Source organism: Helianthus annuus, chromosome 16 (genome assembly GCF_002127325.2).
Source record: "Helianthus annuus cultivar XRQ/B chromosome 16, HanXRQr2.0-SUNRISE, whole genome shotgun sequence".
Taxonomy (NCBI): Eukaryota; Viridiplantae; Streptophyta; class Magnoliopsida; order Asterales; family Asteraceae; genus Helianthus; species Helianthus annuus.
In genome coordinates, this window is record NC_035448.2 from 47,371,416 (window position 1) to 47,394,113 (window position 22,698).

The following is a 22,698-nucleotide window of genomic DNA, read 5'->3' on the forward strand; positions in this document are numbered from 1 at the left end:
TCTTGGGCACGGCCCCGTGCTGGCTGAGCACGGGGCGTGTTCAGGCTTCTGTTTTCTCTTCTTTGCTTTGGAGGCTGCCGTTGAGGGTCCGGGCAGTCTTCTTTTATTCCTTTCCTTGTATTTATGCTAGAATTAGTTGTCTTTTTGCTTCTTTTGTGAATTTGAGCTCATTTCATCCTGAAAATACAAAAGGAAGACAAAAACACTCTTTTTCCAACATTAGTACTTAAAAAGGGTTAGTTTTATGCCTTAATTGATGTGATTTATATGTTGCATTTTACACACATCAGCCCCGTTTTTTTTTTTTTTGGTGTTTAGTTTCTTTATTATTTCTTTTATTTATTACTCAATCTCTTTTCAATAATAACATGCAGTTCATGTCTTTTTATTAATTTATTTATCTCTTTTTATTATAACCTTAAACTTTTAATACAAAACATTAACAAATTTACTAAAATCCTTTTATAACCTTAAATACTAATTAATTTATAAACTAAATACTAGGATTATTTATTTAACCAATAAATATGAAATTAGATCATTCACGTGTTATAATTTTTCATATCTAGGATAATCTTCTCGTTCGTTCGTTTGGAATTCTTCATCTTTACTCGTGCGTTATTACAAGAAAGCGTAACGCAACCAATGTGAGTATACTTGACCCCTTTTTGTGTTTAAACACTTTGGGTGCAACATGTATCTGTATCAAAACACACAATCACATGAGACTTATTTATTCACGCTCTATCCACATTTTTTTTAAACATGAAAACATGTGATGCTTGTTAATCTTATATGCTATGTAAACACTTCATGTCTATATGCTCATTAACTTTGCTAGCCTACTTTAACAATTATAGCGCTATAGGATTAACGCACCGCCCTTGAGTCTTGGGGTATTGTTAAGCAAAACACGTTAACCTCCCTTGAGTCTTGGGGAAAGGCACTTTGCGTTGGAAACTTGGGTTTGACATATAGAGAAATCTTTTCAGCATATTTGTAACTTGTATTATGTTATCATGTTTGGATATGGGCACTTAAACAACTTTATTATACTACGCTATGTATCAAACTTGTATACTCGCCAGCATATTTGTTGATTTTTATTTTAATACATGTTGCAGGTTGATAGCCACGTTGTTGAAGAAACAAGTTTAGGGTGGACTAGAAACTCACCTACAAAATAAGTCATGTTTGAATAATTGTTTCATGTTTGATTGATTTGAACGATGTATGAAATTTTAGTATTTTATGAAATTTGATTTTAATTATATTGTCACATTAGTGTTATGATGCTTTGAGCGATTTGTTCGTCTCATCCCGATGTTTCCGCCATCGGTTGGGGTGTGACAATCATCAGCACCACCATAGTGTAATGGAACATCATTATCAGAATCTGATGTATCATCTTCATGAGGAACTTTAGGGATCTCGTTGATGTGTGTAAAATGCAACATATAAATTACATCAAATGAGGCATAAAACTAACCCTTTTTAAGTACCAATGTTGGAAAAAGTGTGTTTTTGTCTTCCTTTTGTATTTTCAGGATTAAATGAGCTCAAATTAACAAAAGAAGCAAAAAGGCAGCTAAATCTAACATAAATACAAGAAAATGAACAAAAGTGGATTGCCCGACCCCTCGACAGCATCCTCCCAAGCAAAACTGAGAAGGCAGAAGACTGAACACGCCCCGTGCTCAGCGAGCACGGGGCCGTGCCCAAGAAGCAGCAGAAAAGACAAACCTGTAGAAGCTTCTATTGCTCACCACGGGGGCGTGCCCAGTGAACACGGGGGCATGCCCAAAGTACTGCAGGCGCATTAATTGTAATTGCGAATTACAATTAATGAGGAGATAGTGTCAGACAGGCACGGGGCCATGCCCAGTGGACACGAGGCCGTGCCCAGGCCTCTGTTCAGCCTATAAATAGGAGTGCTTGGCTTCATTGCAACTCATCCCTTGGCACACCACCTCTCTCACACTTCACACACCACCCACCACCATCACAACACCATCATCCACCACCATCATCCATTGTCCATCATAGAGTGTGTGAGTCGTCTCGGGATCCAAGATTGATCGTAAGAGTTCTTGACAATCAAGGCCATGTTTGCCTAAGTCTCTTACATCACTTGGTGATGACAAGTGTTTAGTATAATACTTTTTATTTTTAATCTTTTGCAGTTTTTATTTGGTTTTGTATTAATGACTTTAATAACTAGTTGCTTATGTTGAAGGTGACTTTTCCTTATCATTTGTCCGTGGTGTCTTGGCATTATTTACTGTCTATATAAAATAAAAGATTTTTCACCATTCATATCTCCACGGTCCATATGGAGGTATGTTGGCTACCTGGTTGGGGGTTAAGGGAACGGTTTGGTAAGGGTCTTGTCCTTGTTCAGCGTTTAGAGGTCCTGCAAGGGACCTGGGTCAAATTTAGTAGGATCTCCTTCAATACCCAAAGGTATTGGATGGCGGGGATCCAAACTCTTTGACCCCCTCATAAGTTAACTGCTATTAATACTATAACCCGGCTATTTAGGAATGTATCCCTGCTGACTCAGACTACTTAGTCGAGGGTAACGTCACCTCCAAAAGAGGGGCCTACCATAATTTGCATTAATAACTTAATTCATTATCTTTTAATAATCCGACCCTTTAGGATTGTATCCTTGCTGACTCAAACTACTGGGTTGAGGGTAACGTCGCCTTCAAAAGAGGGGCCTACTACAATAACTAAGATAATCTCTTAAACAAGTGCAAAAATGCGAAAATAATCAAAGGTTATACTAATACACGAGTCGGATCCAAGTGATTCATCTTGTCTATCTGTTTTTATTTTTATTTTTATTTTATTTTTCAGCATTTAGTTAGTTTTATTTTCTTAGTTTAAAAATCTTTTCTAACATTTCGATTTGATTAGACGTTGAGGATAAACCGGTACTAAAAGCTCTTGTGTCCTTGGACGACCTCGGTATCTTACCAACACTATACTACGTCCACGATGGGTGCACTTGCCCATATGTGTGTTTAGTGTTAGTAAATATCGTGTTTTATAAATTTAAAACTTGGCTAAAAAAGTGTAAAAAGGGCTTAAAATATATACCAAAAATATATTACACTACACGCACATCAAGTTTTTGGCGTCGTTGCCGGGGACACAAGGATTTTAAGAAAGTTAGGAATCAACGGCCTAATCATTTTTTTTATTTTCTTTTTTATTTTTTAGGATTTTCTTAGTTTTTCAGTTTCTGCAGAGCTCAGCGCGGGCCGTGCCTTGTCGGACACGGGCCGTGCCCAGCGTTGTTACTGGCAGTTTTTAGTTTTCCAAGTTACAGAAGGCTGACCACGGGGCCGTGTCGGTGCAACACGGGGCCGTGTCCAACTCTCCAGTAACTGGGATCTGAAAAACAATCAATGTAACTCTGACCACGGGCCGTGTTCACTGAGCACGGGGCCGTGGTGAACCTTCTGACCAACATTCTTTTATGTTTTTGTTGCAGGACTTGGAACCAGACGCCAACCCTACGTAGTGTATGAGCTCCAGTTCTAATAAGGACATAAAAGAACCTCTAGAAGAACCCGAACGCTTTCTCAGAAAAAGAATAAAAGCCAAAAACCAAGAGAAGGTTTCGGGGAACCCACTTCCAATGGCGGACCAACGTACCCTCATGGATTATCTACGACCTATCGTAGGTAATCTCGGCGCCGCTATCAATGCACCGAATGTTGAAGCCAATAACTTCGAACTTCGGCCGCATTTGATACAGATGCTTCAGAACTCCTCAACCTTCCATGGGCTTGCGGACGAGGATCCCCATCTACATATTACTAATTTCTTAGAAATATGTGATACCTTTCGGATCAATGGAGCATCAAATGACGCCATCCGCCTCCGAATGTTTCCTTTTTCACTAAAAGACCGAGCAAAAGCTTGGCTTAACGCCCTCCCAGCTGGATCGGTAAACACCTGGGATGAACTAGCCCAAAAATTTCTATATAAGTATTTCCCTCCCGCGAAAACGGCTAAACTAATGACTGAAATAAATACATATTCACAAGAGGACAGGGAATCCTTATATGAAACTTGGGAAAGGTTCAAGGAGCTATTGCGAAAGTGTCCACATCACGGCCTTGTGATATGGCAACAAGTGTCCACTTTCTATAATGGGCTGTTGCCACACACAAGGCAAACACTGGACTCTAGCTCCGGGGGACTTTTAGGTAATCGTCGCCCGCATGAAATATATAATCAAATTGAGGAAATTGCTCAAACCAATTTTCAGTGGCACACTGAAACGCCCAAATTTTTTTTTTCACATTTGACATTTAACATAAACGTCCACTTGTGAAGCCCCAAATTCATCATTCGACAAATCGACATACAATTTCTCTTACAATCTTACCAAAATTTTGACATGACCCGTTCGTAATAGGTACCTTTCCCCCTGTTTTTAACAATACCATTACTATTAATACTACGACACTTACCAACATAATCAAAATTACAACCGTATATGGTTCGCCATGAACCTTTTGTACAAACTACAGAAGTTTAGTATCCAAACTTTCTACTAACAAACTAGACACATACAAAATAACATTTACTAATCAAAATGGTAAGTTAACCCATCAAACAAACAACTTGGACCGGAAGCGCTTAGATTCGACGTTTCGTGTGTGTGTTCGGTTCAGGCGCGCTGCATTCAAGCAAGAGATTTACCTACATTTCATAACGGAAACATTATTAGTTCAAACACATATTACTTCAAAAATCCTTTAATTACCTATCATTGTTCAACCCGTTAACATGTCTTGTTACCTTAATAGCATCCATACTTCCATTCGGAAGTATCCAACGTATCACTTTCCGAATCATTCACCATGAATCATTAAAGACCACACTTTTCCATACACTTACATCATTCGACCCGTTATGAACCTTTACAATAATTCCATAGAACCAAATACCACTTTTCGAAAAGTTACATTAAAGTAAATAAAGTTCATATGAACTTACCGCGATCTTGTGATGATTGTGCCTTTGAGTGACTCGCGCCTTCTTCCTTCTTTGTGCCTATATACCATAATCCCGTACTTTAGCTTTCTTTCAACATTAATTTTACAATCCTTATGGTATGTTATGGCGTTTAATAACTACATACATCATTATCATAAGAAAGTTGCATCATCTTAACAAGTATTCATGCAAAATCCATAACTAACTCACTTAGACATTTTGTCAAACACATGGTGTGCATATCACTAGATTAGCATAATGTACAAGCATTTTAAGCACAACTTCCATAGTTCATTCTTGAGCAACATAAACATACTACCATGTTAGGATTTATCATTCAAATCAAAAACATAAAATTCTAAATCTACATTCATAACAATTTCATAATTAAATCATCAATTTAACATACAAACTTCACAATTTCCAAGCATTATTTTGACATGCAAGTGGGTTTTTGCCCTAATCATGTTCATACTAAAATTTAGCATCTAGTGATGTCTAAACCTCCTTAGAAATTGTTAATCATACTGAATTTAGCAATACATTCACGAATTATACTAAACCCCTTAAATCAAACATCACCAAATTGCAAAATTTGACTTACTTGATACAAGAAACACTTAGGTAATCATCATTCTTAAGTCATACATTCACCTAGACTCCAAATCCCCTTTCAATTTGATTGATTTGTGTTGATTAGGGTTTGTTCTTCCTTGCCCCCCTTCTGGTCGCATATACACGCACACACATATCTGATGTGTGTGTATTGTGTTGACAATTTTTATTAAATTGTCTTTCTAATTGTCCAACTTTGGTCCCTCAACTATTGAGCACTTTACTTGATAGTTAAACTTTTATTTTCACACATTCTTAGTTAACCTTATTCATAAATTTATATTTTAGGGTATAATGGTAAAAATTTATATTTACCATTCTTTGTCGTTAAATTCTCACTATTAATTTATTATATTAAGACATACGAAAACTGGGGTGTTACAAGTCCACCCCCCTTATAAAAGGTTTCGTCCCCGAAACCTGACTACGTACCAAATAATTCCGGGTAGTGCTTTCGCATATCATCCTCCGCTTCCCAAGTGAGATCCGATCCCTTCCTATGTTGCCATTGAACCAACACTTGTCGAACAGATTTGTTTCGGAGGTGCTTCACTTTAAAATCCTTGATTGCTACAGGTTTTTCAACATAATTTAACTTCTTATCCACTTCAATGTCATCCATAGGCACGTATGCCGTCTCATCCGCAAGGCACTTTCGCAACTGAGACACGTGAAAGGTGTTATGAATCCCATCCAGCGCAGGTGGTAGTTCTAACCGATATGCCACCGCCCCAACTCGGGCGAGTATTTTGAATGGCCCGATATATCGAGGGCCTAGCTTCCCGCGTTTACGAAAACGGATTATTCCTTTCCATGGAGAGACCTTTAATAACACATGATCTCCCACTTGAAATTCTATTGGTCGCTTTCGTCGATCCGCATAAGACTTTTGTCTATCTTGCGCTGCTTTCAATCTTGACCTAACCATATCAATCTTTTCATTCGTTTTGGTCACTACCTCTTTTGGCGCGATTTCTCGTTGACCCACTTCCCCCCAACAAACCGGGGTCCTACATTTCCTTCCATAAAGCATTTCGTAGGGGGCCATTTTTATGCTGTTATGATAGCTATTATTATAAGAAAATTCTACCAAAGGTAGTTGATCATCCCAGCTTCCTCCGAATTCTATAACACACGCCCTTAACATATCAACTAATGTTTGGATAGTTCGCTCTGTCTGACCATCGGTTTGTGGATGGTAGGCGGTGCTGATGTGTAATTGGGTTCCCAATTCATCGTTAAACTTCCTCCAATAACGAGAGGTGAACCGGGTGTCCCGATCGGACACTATAGACACCGGAACCCCATGTCGGGATATGATCTCGTTCATGTAGACTTCCGCCATCTTTTCTGATTTATAATTCTCCCGAATGGGTAGGAAATGTGCACTTTTGGTAAGTCGGTCAACGACCACCCATATTGCATCGTGCCCTTTTCTTGTCTTGGGAAGCTTAGTCACCAAATCCATCGTTATATGTTCCCATTTCCACACCGGGATCTCCAAGGGTTGTAACTTTCCATACGGCTTCTGGTGTTCAGCCTTTACTTGGGAACACGTCAAAGACTTAGCAACATACTTGACAATGTCTCTTTTCATCCCTGGCCACCAATAATTCATCCTCAAGTCTCGATACATCTTTGTAGCCCCCGGATGAACGGAGTATCGAGACTTGTGAGCTTCATTCAACAATAGTTCTTTCACTTCGCAATACCGGGGTATCCAAATTCGGTTGTACCTCGTTTTTATACCATTTGCATTCTCTTCCAATTCATGAATGAATCCTTTCGTTCTTTCTTTCTTTGAGTCAACAGCATTTAAAGATTTCATTTGAGCTTCCCGAATCTCATCAAGTAGTTTAGGAGTAACTACCATCTTCATGGACTTTACCCGAATCGGGGTCGGGTATTCCTTTCGGCTAAGTGCGTCCGCTACTACGTTAGCTTTCCCGGGATGATAATGGATGTCGCAGTCGTAATCCTTAATGAGTTCCAACCATCTTCGTTGCCTCATATTGAGATCTTTCTGTTCGAAAAAATATTTGAGGCTTTTATGATCCGAGAAGATAGTACATTTCACCCCATAAAGGTAGTGCCTCCATATTTTCAAGGCGAATACAACCGCCGCCAGTTCAAGATCATGAGTTGGATAATTGCCTTCATGTTGCTTGAGTTGTCTCGAAGCGTAAGCAACGACTTTACCCCTTTGCATTAACACACACCCTAAACCTTGACGAGAGGCGTCCGTATACACCACCAAACCATCCGTTCCATCCGGTAATGTCAACACCGGAGAATTTGAGAGCTTTCCTTTTAAGGTTTGAAACGCTTTTTCCTGCTCTTCGCCCCATATAAACTTTTCACTCTTCTTTGTTAGCTTCATCATAGGAGAGGCTATCTTGGAGAAATCTTGGATAAATCTCCTATAATACCCAGCCAAACCCAGAAAACTTTTTATTTCGCTTGGATTCTTCGGGGGTACCCAATTCATCACCGCATCTACCATGGACGGATCCACATGGACACCATCCGCATCGATCACATGACCCAAAAATTGTACCTCCCTAAGCCAAAAGGCACACTTTGAGAATTTTGCATATAACTTTTCCTTGCGAAGCGTTTCCAATACATCACGTAAATGGGAAGCATGCTCTGCTTCACTGCGAGAGTATACTAGAATATCATCAATAAAAACGATTACATATTTATCAAGCATAGGTCGGCATACCCGATTCATTAAATCCATAAAAGCAGCTGGGGCGTTCGTTAATCCGAAGGACATTACTAAAAACTCGTAATGTCCGTACCGCGTTCGAAACGCAGTTTTCGGCACATCCTCTTCTCGTACGCGTAGTTGGTGATAACCCGACCGCAAATCGATTTTTGAAAACCAACTTGCCCCTTGTAACTGATCAAATAGATCATCGATTCTGGGCAACGGGTATCGATTCTTCACCGTCAATTTGTTCAACTCTCGATAGTCGATGCACATTCGCAACGAACCATCTTTCTTCTTCACGAAAAGTACGGGTGCTCCCCATGGTGAAACACTTGGTCTAATAAAACCCTTATCGAGCAACTCTTGAAGTTGCGTCATCAATTCTTTCATTTCGGTTGGGGCCAACCGATAAGGAGCCTTAGCTACCGGTTTTGCACCCGGGTTTAGCTCTATTTTAAATTCTACTTCTCGTTCAGGCGGGAGGCCCGGTAGGTCTTCCGGAAACACATCCGGATATTCATTTACCACGTTCACATCTTCAAGCTTTGGGACACCTCGATTGGTGTCAATCACATAAGATAGATAAGCTCTACCCCCGTTCCTCACATGTTTGACAGCTTTGATTATAGAACACAATTTCGACTTAATGACTCTATCTCCTTGAACACTTACCCGTTTCCCCCCCGAGGTTAATATATGAATAACTTTCTTTTCACATTGAATTTCAGCGTGGTTTTGGGCAAGCCAATCCATTCCTACAACTACTTTAAATTCCCCCATGTACATCGGGACAAGATCTATACTAAATTCCTCATCTTCGATTAAGATCTTACAGTTTCTACAAATATCATGTAACAAATAGCTTTTACTATCAGCAACTTCTACTTCTAAGGGTACTATCATCTTTTCAAGCTTAAACGATGGGTGAGCTAACAATTCATTAGAAATGAACGACCTACTAGCCCCGGAATCAAATAAAACATTCATAGGCATGGAATTCACCAAAAATATACCTGAAACCACGTCCGGGCTAGCTTTAGCTTCATCCGAGGTTAACTGAAACATCCTTCCGCGAGCCTTGGGAGGCTCATCCTTCTTTCCATCTCTCTTCGTCCCCTGTTGGAGTTTCGGGCATTCCGCTTTAATGTGCCCCGTTTCATTACAATTATAACACGCCTTAGGGTTTTCGGGGCACCTATAAAACGGATGTCCCTCACGTCCACATTTGTAGCACCCCTTCTTTCCTGACAAACATTCACCCGAATGATGCTTCCCACACGTCTTGCAAGTCGGAATTTCACTACTTGCTTTCCCTTTCTTGCTTTGATCTTGATATCTTGCCTTTTTCGATGGGCTTGCGTTGGTAGGCTTCTCCGCTACCCTTTTCTCTCCCCGTTCAACCTGCCTTTTTATCTCAATTTCTCTGTCTCTTGCCCAATCAATTAGTTCGTTCAGCGTTGCACACTTGGAGGGATTTACAAATTCTCGATATTCAGCCTTTAGCATAGCATGGTAACGTACAATCCTTTGCCTCTCCGTCCCCGCTATCTCTTCACAGAACTTCACCCTTTCAAGGAATTTGTTTGTTATCTCGTCAATCGTTTCATCCTTCTGTCTGAGACGCAAGAAGTCTTCCTGAATCTTATCAATTGCAGATTGTGGACTATAATATTTCAGGAATGACTCCTTGAATTCTTGCCATGTTAACGACTGTACTTTATCATCCCCCAATTCCTTCGAGTATGCATCCCACCAATCTTTTGCTCGAGATTGTAGGAGGCCCGTGGCAAACATTACTTGATCTTCCACTTCACATCTACTCCGTGTAAACACGGCTTCGGTGCTTGAAATCCACCTTTGGCAAGCTATCGGATCAACATCCCCTTGGTATGGTAAGGGATTACATGCCATGAACTCTTTGTACGTACATCTCCGTTTGCTTTTCTTCACTTGCAATTCACTAATCATTTCTTTCAATTCTTCCACCTTAGATGTTACCGAGGTATTAACTATCTCCAATACTTGCCCCTCGACTTCCTGAGCTAATCGGGGTATACTAGCCTCAATTGCTTTCTTTACCTCTTCCACAACCATAGTTCTTATTTCATTTCGGCGTGCTTCATCGTCATCATTCACGTTCACCCTATCAGCCATCTACATAAAACATTCGGTACATTCATTAGATTTCATTTCATACTTGCCAACGTCATAGTTCAACATCATTTATCATGACATTTCCCATTCATTATTCGTATTTCATGCCTTGTCGTCGTTGACAATCGTATCGTGTCGTTCTTATCTTATCAAATGTTTCTTCTTAACATTTACATGTACTTTCCCTCGAGTTTAAATCATCTAATACATTCAATTTCATGCATTCTCGTTGTATATCGAGCTACTCTTGCGACTTGATAAGCATTATTAGAGTTTGAGGGTTTAAACTAAAGTTTTTGTTACTATATGCGGTCTCGGTAAGCTTTGGTTGCCCTTCCCTAGCTCCCGATTGCAAGAAAAAGAAAAATTTATGTCTGGTCGCCACCGTAAGCTACGGTGACCACCGTAGCTTACGGTGGAAGAAGAAAGCTTACGGTGATGATTTACTGTCTTACGGCAAGATTTTGCAGCCGCACGGTCGTGCGTCCATTTGCACTACCGTGCATCACCTAGAACGTTGGAAACCCTGGCAGTGCACAAGCCCGTGCACTGTCTTACTCGGAAACGCACGTGCGTGCGACCAGTGCACGACCGTGCACCGTGCCCAGTTGCTTAATTGCTGCTGAAAATTTCCCAGCCAACCCAAGTTTCACGAAAACGGACATAACTCATTCGTTATTGATCCATTTTACACGATTCTTTTTCCCACGCGTCCGTAATTTAATTACGGATCCGTTTATCACTTCGGGTCGCATCAAAAGCTGATTTATAAGCAAACGGCTTATAAACCCCTTTATACATTATCTGACCCGTTCTAACCCCAAACTGAAACGATTCATTCCCTAACATTCAATGACATTTTGAAACTAATTATTCATACTACAAAAGAAAATTTTCAACTTTAAAAAAAGTACTTACTTGCTTTGCGCCGCGAAACGAACACACACTTCCTCACGAGCTTTCGGTTTGAGTTCAAGCACTTGATGCTTAAATCCCTCAAACCTAGGCTCTGATACCAACTTGAAACGCCCAAATTTTTTTTTTTCACATTTGACATTTAACATAAACGTCCACTTGTGAAGCCCCAAATTCATCATTCGACAAATCGACATACAATTTCTCTTACAATCTTACCAAAATTTTGACATGACCCGTTCGTAATAGGTACCTTTCCCCCTGTTTTTAACAATACCATTACTATTAATACTACGACACTTACCAACATAATCAAAATTACAACCGTATATGGTTCGCCATGAACCTTTTGTACAAACTACAGAAGTTTAGTATCCAAACTTTCAACTAACAAACTAGACACATACAAAATAACATTTACTAATCAAAATGGTAAGTTAACCCATCAAACAAACAACTTGGACCGGAAGCGCTTAGAGTCGACGTTTCGTGTGTGTGTTCGGTTCGGGCGCGCTGCATTCAAGCAAGAGATTTACCTACATTTCATAACGGAAACATTATTAGTTCAAACACATATTACTTCAAAAATCCTTTAATTACCTATCATTGTTCAACCCGTTAACATGTCTTGTTACCTTAATAGCATCCATACTTCCATTCGGAAGTATCCAACGTATCACTTTCCGAATCATTCACCATGAATCATTAAAGACCACACTTTTCCATACACTTACATCATTCGACCCGTTATGAACCTTTACAATAATTCCATAGAACCAAATACCACTTTTCGAAAAGTTACATTAAAGTAAATAAAGTTCATATGAACTTACCGCGATCTTGTGATGATTGTGCCTTTGAGTGACTCGCGCCTTCTTCCTTCTTTGTGCCTATATACCATAATCCCGTACTTTAGCTTTCTTTCAACATTAATTTTACAATCCTTATGGTATGTTATGGCGTTTAATAACTACATACATCATTATCATAAGAAAGTTGCATCATCTTAACAAGTATTCATGCAAAAGCCATAACTAACTCACTTAGACATTTTGTCAAACACATGGTGTGCATATCACTAGATTAGCATAATGTACAAGCATTTTAAGCACAACTTCCATAGTTCATTCTTGAGCAACATAAACATACTACCATGTTAGGATTTATCATTCAAATCAAAAACATAAAATTCTAAATCTACATTCATAACAATTTCATAATTAAATCATCAATTTAACATACAAACTTCACAATTTCCAAGCATTATTTTGACATGCAAGTGGGTTTTTGCCCTAATCATGTTCATACTAAAATTTAGCATCTAGTGATGTCTAAACCTCCTTAGAAACTGTTAATCATACTGAATTTAGCAATACATTCACGAATTATACTAAACCCCTTAAATCAAACATCACCAAATTGCAAAATTTGACTTACTTGATACAAGAAACACTTAGGTAATCATCATTCTTAAGTCATACATTCACCTAGACTCCAAATCCCCTTTCAATTTGATTGATTTGTGTTGATTAGGGTTTGTTCTTCCTTGCCCCCCTTCTGGTCGCATATACACGCACACACATATCTGATGTGTGTGTATTGTGTTGACAATTTTTATTAAATTGTCTTTCTAATTGTCCAACTTTGGTCCCTCAACTATTGAGCACTTTACTTGATAGTTAAACTTTTATTTTCACACATTCTTAGTTAACCTTATTCATAAATTTATATTTTAGGGTATAATGGTAAAAATTTATATTTACCATTCTTTGTCGTTAAATTCTCACTATTAATTTATTATATTAAGACATACGAAAACTGGGGTGTTACACACACTCCCCGAGGAAATAAATCCATTGCCCCGGGCGCCCATAAGGTTGATGAAAGCACTTCTTTACAAGCCCAAATCGAGTCCCTTTCTTCAAAAATAAAAAAAATTGGAAATGACAAAAACGGTCTCGGTTATGGCTTGTGAAGGGTGTGGTGGGCCACACAAAAATTGGAGTTGTATGAAAGAAATAGACGATCAACAAGAGTCGGTAAACTACATTGATAATAGACCTAGGCCGTCGGGTCCTCCAACGGGCACCTACAACCAAGGATGGCGAAATCACCCTAACCTTGGTTGGAGAGAACCCGGCAATGGTAGTAACCAACAAATCATAAACCAACGAACAAACTTTCAACAACCAAGAAATGAGTCAGAAAATTTCCCTCAGCAACAAGGTGGACGAGAAAGGCTTGAAGATACTATATCTCGCCTCATCTCCGACACTGAAACGAAAAACTCGGATAGGTTTCTACAATTAGAATCAAATTTTAGAAATCAACAAGCTAGTATTCAAAACATCGAAAAACAAATAAGTCAACTAGCACAAAATTTCTCCGAGAGACCACAAGGCGCGTTACGAAGCAATACCGAAACAAACCTAAAGGCGCAAGTTCATCTGATAACACTACGGAACCGCACCGTGGGTCGTACGGAAGGCCTGCCGCCTACCGAGGAGACCGTAACACCACCCTTACAAGAGAAAGGTTCCCCTCCCTCATCAGAGCCTACCAAGGCTCCTTGAGTTCCGTACCCCGGTAGGTTAATCCGACAAAAGACCGATGAGCAATTCGCAAAATTTGAAAGTTTACTAGAACAATTGCATGTCAACATTCCTTTCATTGATGTCCTAACCCAAATGCTTAAATACTCTAAGTTCATGAGGGATTTCCTCACTTATAAAAGGAAAATTGAAACATTGTAATTAGTTAACTTAGGCGAAGAATGCTCTGCCCTCGTACTCAACAAACTCCCCCAAAAGAAAATCGACCCCGGAAGCTTCACAATTCCTCGTTCAATCAGTGACTCCTCCGTTCGTAATGCACTCGCTGACCTTGGGGCTAGCATTAACCTCATGCCTTCATCAATGTTCAAAAGACTCGGCCTAGGAAAAACGAGTCCCATAAAAATGAGCATACAACTTGCTGATCGATCCGTCAATTTCCCGCAAGGTGTCATTGAGAATATTCTAACAAGGTCAACAATTTCGTCTACCCGGCCGACTTTGTCATACTTGATATGGAAGAAGACACCGAAGTCCCCCTCATATTAGGGAGACCATTTCTCGCCACCGCACAAGCAGTGGTAGATATGAATGACGGAACACTCACTTTGAAATATGGGGATGATGAAGTAAAGTTCGGGGTTGGGAAGAGAATAGAGGACGATGACCCGGTCAATTACATGAAGGTTATTGATTCGAGTTTGGATGATGCTCTCCGACGGTGCAACATGGGATGCAAAACATCTCGCTCAGAAAACATATAGCCTTGCCTTGGGTCTAGCCAAGGACCCTTATAAACGTGGCGCACCACGGAGGCAATCCGCGGAACTATCCTTAGATTAAGTTTAATATTTTAGTTTTAATGTGCAGGAATAAAACACACTCATGGTGGTCAAGGATGAAAAGGGAAACGAGAAACATGGCAAATGCACAAAAACAAGGCCACCCGACAACAATTTCTCCATTACAGTAAGTTCAGCACGGGCCGTGCCCAGCCAACACGGCCCCATGCTGAACACCCTGCAGACAAATGCCCAGTTCAGGTAACTGGACACGGGCCGTGTTCACCGAACACGCCCCCGTGTCCAGGCTTCTGTTCCTTTTCTTTAATTATTGTTACTGGCACCCGAACACGGGGCCGTGCCCGGTCCCCACGGGGCCGTGTCCAGACTGCCATTATCATAAATTTTTGCTTTTAACACAATGTTACACATTCAATCAACCTAAAAATCTATTTTTGGGACACATTGAGGACAATGTGTAATTTAAGTGTGGGGGGGATGCTAAAACCTTGAATTTTGCAAGTCCTAATAACAAGCCTTACACAAAACTCTATTGGAACCGCTAATCACCCCAAATTTTTTCAAAAATTTTCATTTCTTTTACTTGTCTAAAGTTTAAGTTGGGAATTCTAAGACTAACAAGGTTATATTTTTACAAGTTTACAACCAATAGCGTCGTGATAAAAAGAACCAACATAAGAAAATTATGAAACGGCATGACAAGCTTAGTTAAAATTCGGTTATATATACTTGATCACATAAAAACCTATTCCCACAAAAGTGAGTTTTGAGCCTTTATTGAGCATACAGATATACATCTTTACGCTAAATGCTCATTTTTCATTTCTTGTGTGAATAGCCGCTTGGTTCTTACGACTCTAGAACTTGCCACGACAATTCATTCCCGGTCCTTACCAACTTAAACCCAAGTAAGTAAATGATGGAGGGCATTAGGACTAACCCTTTTTCTTTCAACACCATTATTTTTATTTTTCTTTTCACCTACCCAAAACTCCCCCTAGTTAGCCCCTTTGAGCCTAAACCTTTTCATTTCTTAACCCAAAAACCCTTTTTACCCACCAAAACCCTTTTTATTTTTACTCCTTATTTTAGTAACAAGCTTGGTTTTCGTGTGACAAAAAAAAATATAATATTTACAATGAAGTTAGTAATAAACAAACAAAGCTCCTCAAACAAAAGCTTGTTTGAAGAAATACTTCATTAAAAATAAAAAGTCACAAAAACAAAATGTTTTACGGAAACCGACGCTTTTTACGACTTTCGCCCTTTTCTACTAACCACTAACCCAACTACCCACCTTTAGCCCAAGCCTAACCCTTCACCCAAAAAGTCCTCTTGATATTTACAAAGGTATAAAGTTAAAAAGGAGGAGGATTGATTGCTTGGCAAGCTTATGGTAGGAATAAGTTCCATGCCGCTATCGAGTGATTCACTAAAAATACACCTTCGGCCGAGTGTGAGTGATTTCTCCCGTGAGGTATATGAACTTGTATATAAATGGAATTTTAGAAAGGTATGTTATGCCTTAATGAATAATTTACCTTATGAAAAGTTTTTAATAAATCACGACGAATAGGATTGTAAATAAATAAAAATAAAACCCAATAAAGATCTTGGATTCCCGACACTCTATGACAAGCCAAAACCTTCTCTTCTACCCATTCCATTTGGGAGTGTAACCACATATTAAAGAGTTTTGCTTGAGGACAAACAAAAGTTCAAGTGTGGGGATATTTGATGTGTGTAAAATGCAACATATAAATTACATCAAATGAGGCATAAAACTAACTCTTTTTAAGTACCAATGTTGGAAAAAGTGTGTTTTGTCTTCCTTTTCTATTTTCAGGATTAAATGAGCTCAAATTAACAAAAGAAGCAAAAAAGGCAGCTAAATCTAACATAAATACAAGAAAAGGAACAAAAGTGGATTGCACGACCCCTCGACAGCATCCTCCCAAGCAAAACTGAGAAGGCAGAAGACTGAACACGCCCCGTGCTCAGCGAGCACGGGGCCGTGCCCAAGAAGCAGCAGAAAAGACAAACCTGTAGAAGCTTCTATTGCTCACCACGGGGGCATGCCCAGTGAACACGGGGGCGTGCCCAAAGTACTGCAGGCGCATTAATTGTAATTGCGAATTACAATTAATGAGGAGAAATAGTGTCAGACAGGCACGGGGCCGTGCCCAGCGGACACGGGGCCGTGCCCATGCCTCTTTTCAGCCTATAAATAGGAGTGCTTGGCTTCATTGCAACTCATCCCACCACCCACCACCAACACAACACCATCATCCACCACCATCATCTATTGTCCATCATAGAGTGTGTGAGTCGTCTAGGGATCCAAGATTGATCGTAAGAGTTCTTGACAATCAAGGCCATGTTTGCCTAAGTCTCTTACATCACTTGTTGAAGACAACTGTTTAGTATAATACTTTTTATTTTTAATCTTTTGCACTTTTTATTTGGTTTTGTATTAATGACTTTAATAACTAGTTGCTTATGTTGAAGGTGACTTTTCCTTATCGTTTGTCCGTGGTGTCTTGGCATTATTTTACTGTCTATATAAAATAAAAGATTTTCACCATTCATATCTCCACGGTCTATATGGAGGTATATTGGCTACCTGGTCGGGGGTTAAGGGAACGGTTTGGTAAGGATCTTGCCCTTGTTCAGCGTTTAGAGGTCCTGCAAAGGACCTGGGTCAAATTTAGTAGGATCTCCTTCAATACCCAAAGGTATTGGATGGCGGGGATCCAAACTCTTTGACCCCCTCATAAGTTAACTACTATTAATACTATAACCAGGCTATTTAGGACTGTATCCCTGCTGACTCAGACTACTTAGTCGAGGGTAACGTCACCTCCAAAAGAGGGGCCTACCATAGTTTGCATTAATAACTTAATTCATTATCTTTCAATAATCCGACCCTTTAGGATTGTATCCTTCAAAAGAGGGGCCTACTACAATAACTAAGATAATCTCTTAAAATAAGTGCAAAAGTGTGAAAATAATCAAAGGTTATACTAATACACGAGTCGGATCCAAGTGATTTATCTTGTCTATCTGTTTTTTTTTTATTTTTATTTTATTTTTCAGCATTTAGTTAGTTTTATTTTCTTAGTTTAAAAATATTTTCTAACATTTCGATTTGATTAGATGTTGAGGATAAACCGGTACTAAAAGCTCTTATGTCCTTGGACGACCTCGGTATCTTACCAACACTATACTACGTCCACTATGGGTGCACTTGCCCAAAAATATATTACACTACACGCACATCACTCGTCCTCTATATCAAACTTCAGATTCTCATCCCTCAGACCCAATGCATCCAACATATCAGTTCTCGACCAATTTTCCACAAATTCCCCCTCTTCTACGTCATGACTCAAATAGATAACTTTAGGAGTATTGGAGAGTATCTGTTGAATAGCAGCTTGTTTTGACCCTGAGGTAGACTCCCCCTGACGTTGAACATCCTCGTATGCTGCATTCTGCTCATCATTTAGATAATCATCAACATTTTCAGCACTAGGTGGTTTCTCAATCAACGCACCACCATTTCCTCCTTGGTCGTCGTCATCTCCTTTATCATCTTCATCGTCACCATCATAGTTATCAATATCATTGAAATCATCATCCTCATCCTCTTCTTCCTCATCATCTTTCTTTTCATCAATAATCTCTGCAGTTTTGGCTTTCTTAGCTTCTAGACGACGCCTCTCGACTTCAATTCTTTTCAGATTTTCCTCTCTGCTGCAGAATACAGTCTTCGGCTCACCAATCATAGTAAAGAACTGTGTAGGAACCAGAGTGAATTCATTGATGACCTCAACCTCTTTAGCATTAACCTTAATTTCAGCAACATGAACTTCAGTTTTAGGTTGTGGTTGCTCTTGTTGAACAGACGACTCTAACACTTCTTCATTTGCAACCTTCTTCCCTTTATCAAGTGCAGCTCTAGCAGCTTCTTCTTCATCTAACCTTTGTCGTTCCATCCTCAGATCCTCAGCTCTTCGGATTTCCATGTCATCAAAAGCTCCATGCACGTTGATACCAAGTCGATCTTCAACAACAGCATACAACAAATCAAGATGCTTCGACTTGTTTTCATCACGAGCTTTCAAATCCTCAATTTCTTTCTTCATTTGTGAGAAGTTCAAGTTCTATGAATGAATAAGAATCGAAATTTTTTTCGAAATCAAATGAAGAATTCTTTGCGAAGAAAGCTTCACAAACACAGACTGAAGGTCCCAGTCAGGTTATTGATAACCGGACATGCTTTAAATGCAACGAGATTGGACATATTGCACGAAAGTGCACCAACTCAAAACCTAAGTCTGTGGTTGTTGAAAACATCAAGAAACCAAATGATGTGAAGGGCAAGGCGCCAATGTTTGTTGAAAGGAAGATTCAGAAACCTGAGAATCTTAAAATCAATGTTAAACCAGTTAAAAAACCTGTGAAGAAAATAGGTGAATCTTTTAAACGTTTTACTCCACAACAACAAACTTGGAAGCCTAAGTCTGAGGCAAAAACATCTGAGACAAACGTGAAACAAACTACTTCAACGGCACAAGTCAAGAAGTTTGATCAAAAGGTTTCTAAGACTGAAACTCAAAAGAAACAGACTACTTCAGCCGATTCAGCAAAGAAGTTTGTTCCTAAGAGTTGAATTGATGATAAGAAGAAACAGACTTCTTTGACCCCTCCGGTCAAGAAGTATGTTCCAAAAACTGCTCAACCAACAAAAGAGGAATTTTTCTTATATAAAGAGGTTGAGGTTGAAACAGAAAAGAGTTTGGAAGTAAATTATAAGAATTTTCTGCCTCTTTATACTACCACAACTCGCTTAAATGTTAAGCTACCCGAGTCAATGGAGGCTTGGGTTGCTTCTTTTAACTAATCGTGTTTGAAACGTGCAGGAGCTCCCGAGATCAATCTCTAAATGGATAATGGATAGTGGAGCGTCCAGGCACATGACATGGAGAAAAACCCTGTTGTACGATATTCGTGGTTTTAATGGAGGTTATGTGGGTTTCGCTGGTAACCAGGGAGGTAGGATAATCGAGGAAGGGACTTTATCGAATGGTCTAGTGTCGTTTGAAAGAGTAAATTACATTCCAGAGCTGGAGAACAACTTACTTAGCATTTCCCAGATATGTGATAGGAAGTACACAAGTCACTTCATCGATAAGGAGTGTCTGATCCTGAAGCCAGGATTTGTTGTCCCCGAGGAGTGGAACTTAATGTGAGCACCGAGAGAGAATGACTTGTATGTTCTTGACATGAGCACAACGAGTACAACAAATGGTCAACCTCAGTGTTTCGTTTATAAGGCTACCGAAAAAGAGTCGATTCTTTGGCATCGCAAGATGGGCCATATACATTTACGAAAAAATGAATCATTTGGTCCACAACGACTTAGTGAGAGGAGTCAATTTGAAGAGTTTCCACTTGGAAGGTGAGTGTATCAGTTGCAAGAAAGGAAAACAAACCAAGAAATCTCACCCGAGGAACCTTGAAAACTCGATCACTAAACCGTTGGAAAGGTTACACATGGATCTTTTCGGTCCTGTGAACATGCTTCTTACTGGAAAGTACAAGCAAAATGAGTTAAACATTACAAAATTTGATACTTCCAGTGACACCTGTTCGTGATCCGTGCAATGTACAACTAGCGTTCAAAGATAATATGTCAGATTTTTTTAAAACCATATGCCATGCGAAATCACGGGCCCTGTGCGGAAGTCCTCCCCACACACCATCTAAGCCTCCCCTGCAGAACATGTTTGTTTATTTAGGGTTCTCTATTCGGTTATAGTATCCTAACAACCACTTATTCCACATGTTGATTGTTATTTGGGGGTATTTTGGTTTTAACGATTATACATAATCTACGCTTTTCAGGCACAAATCCCCAAAATTGATGAAATAATTAATGCTTTCTTTTAAATCCTATCCAGAGCTAGTTTATTCAATTTCTCACCCCTTAAAGCTACAAAATGTTTGCTCTCTACAAGGTTTGCTTTGCCGTCTTGATTAATGCTAAAAGTATTTGTATCATTAAAGAACTCAGGATGAGGTCAAGAAATCAAATAATGAAGATTCTAGCTTTGTGTTCTTTTCGGCTGACTTAATAGTCGCCAACTTCTGATGCGTACCACTTAGTTTGATTGATAGCTCGTTAAAGTGGGTCAAACTTCCAAGAAAATAGATGGAAACTAGAAGAATTTTCAGAGGATAACTCAAGACTTAATTCATTTCATTCATAATCTTCATTAACTCAACAATGAAACTTGTAGATACAAGGACAATAACTAACTACTAACCCACTAACCTATAAATACAACACACGGAAATTATGGAGCATCCTCCACCACTTCCTTTATTTGACCAAATGACTATTTAAAATAAGTCGAAATAAAACATATAAACTAAAGTAAGAGTGAATTTCAAATTTTGTCCTTTATCTATATACCCTTTTTCAAGCGGTGTCCTTTGTCTTTTAAATTGACGAGTTTTGTACTTTATGATATTAAATCTTGCACGTTATATCCTTTAGGCCTAACCCAGTTAATATTTTTGGTTAAATCTGGTCATGTGCCTTGCACATGAGAGCATTTTCGTCTATTCACCTCAGCAGGGACAATTTGTGTAAATAACCTATATAAAAAACTACTCTCTTTAATTTTACCACCACCATCATCCACCCCACCACTCCCAACCATCACCCACTGCCCCCTACCTGCCAAACCACCACCACCGGCCTAACAAATAATCTTTCTTTCTCACACACACACACCAAACAAATAAATCATCAAAATTTTCACAAAAAGAACCAATTGATTGTCATCTAAACCCTAATTCAACACCATTACATTTCATCTTCATCTAGATCCGTTCAATCTCTGGTTACAATCTTCACAAAACAGAACTCAATCTTCCTCGATTTAGGGTTGCGAGTTGAAATCAGACATCATCAATCATTACAATCTTCCTCGATGATGACGTAGATGAAAAGTTAGATGCAGATGAAACCCTAGATGATGACAGAGCAATAATTGGGGGGAATTGATGAAGATGAAACCCTAGATAAGATGCAGAAACATGAAAGGTTTGTTTGTTGTCTCTAGATATGTTGCTGCTAGTGTGGCGGAGCTGTGGTCGACGAAGGGGTGGTGGTGGTTGATGCGTGTGAAGTGTTATATATATTAGGTGTATATTTTAAGCCCTTTTTACACTTTTTAGCCAAGTTTTAAATTTATAAACACGATATTCACTAACACTAAACACACATATGGGCAAGTGCACCCATCGTGGACGTAGTATAGTGTTGGTAAGATACTGAGTTCGTCCAAGGACACAAGAGCTTTTAGTACCGGTTTATCCTCAACGTCTAATCAAATCAAAATGTTAGAAAAAGGTTTTTAAACTAGGAAAATAAAACTAACTAAAATGCTGAAAAGTAAAATAAAAATAAAAACAGATAGACAAGATGAATCACTTGGATCCGACTCGTGTGTAGTGTAACCTTTGATTATTTCCGCACTTTTGCACTTGTTTAAGATATTATCTTAGTTATTGTTAGGAAACTTTATTTGTAAGTATTGAAGAAAATCTCAATCAACTGGATCTCTGAAGAAGATAACAGTCCTGAAGATCACAGCAAGAAGAAGAAGAAGATCAGATAGGACAACTGAAATGCAAAGTATCTACTTCAAAGAATCACAAGTTGATCAAGAGTTGATTTGGATTATCAGAGAAGGTCAATTCTGATGGATCTGATGATATTTCTGATGAAATATCATCAGTTTCTGACGATTCTATCATTAGACTTTCTGATGATTTGTTCACCAGAATTTCTGATGAAGTGGTTTATCAGAAATTCTGATGAAAGCCCCACTTGTCTAAAAATCACAAC

At 39.1% G+C, this 22,698-nt stretch overlaps 2 long non-coding RNA genes and 1 other non-coding gene across 3 annotated transcripts; all 3 read right to left on the reverse strand.

Moving 5' to 3' along the window:
* Positions 1-4,027: 4,027 nt before the first annotated feature.
* LOC118488550 lies at positions 4,028-4,134 on the reverse strand. The gene has a single exon (XR_004885094.1). It is a non-coding gene; the product is annotated as a small nucleolar RNA R71 (small nucleolar RNA).
* Positions 4,135-4,572: 438 nt separating this feature from the next.
* Positions 4,573-9,436, reverse strand: LOC110917146. Its single transcript, XR_002580385.2, has 3 exons — positions 9,364-9,436; positions 5,020-5,076; positions 4,573-4,722 (listed from the first exon to the last, which is right to left on the reverse strand). It is a non-coding gene; the product is annotated as an uncharacterized LOC110917146 (long non-coding RNA).
* Positions 9,437-11,657: 2,221 nt separating this feature from the next.
* Positions 11,658-12,984, reverse strand: LOC110917145. The gene is made up of 3 exons (XR_002580384.2): positions 12,857-12,984; positions 12,253-12,309; positions 11,658-11,955 (listed from the first exon to the last, which is right to left on the reverse strand). It is a non-coding gene; the product is annotated as an uncharacterized LOC110917145 (long non-coding RNA).
* Between the last annotated feature and the right edge of the window lie 9,714 nt (positions 12,985-22,698).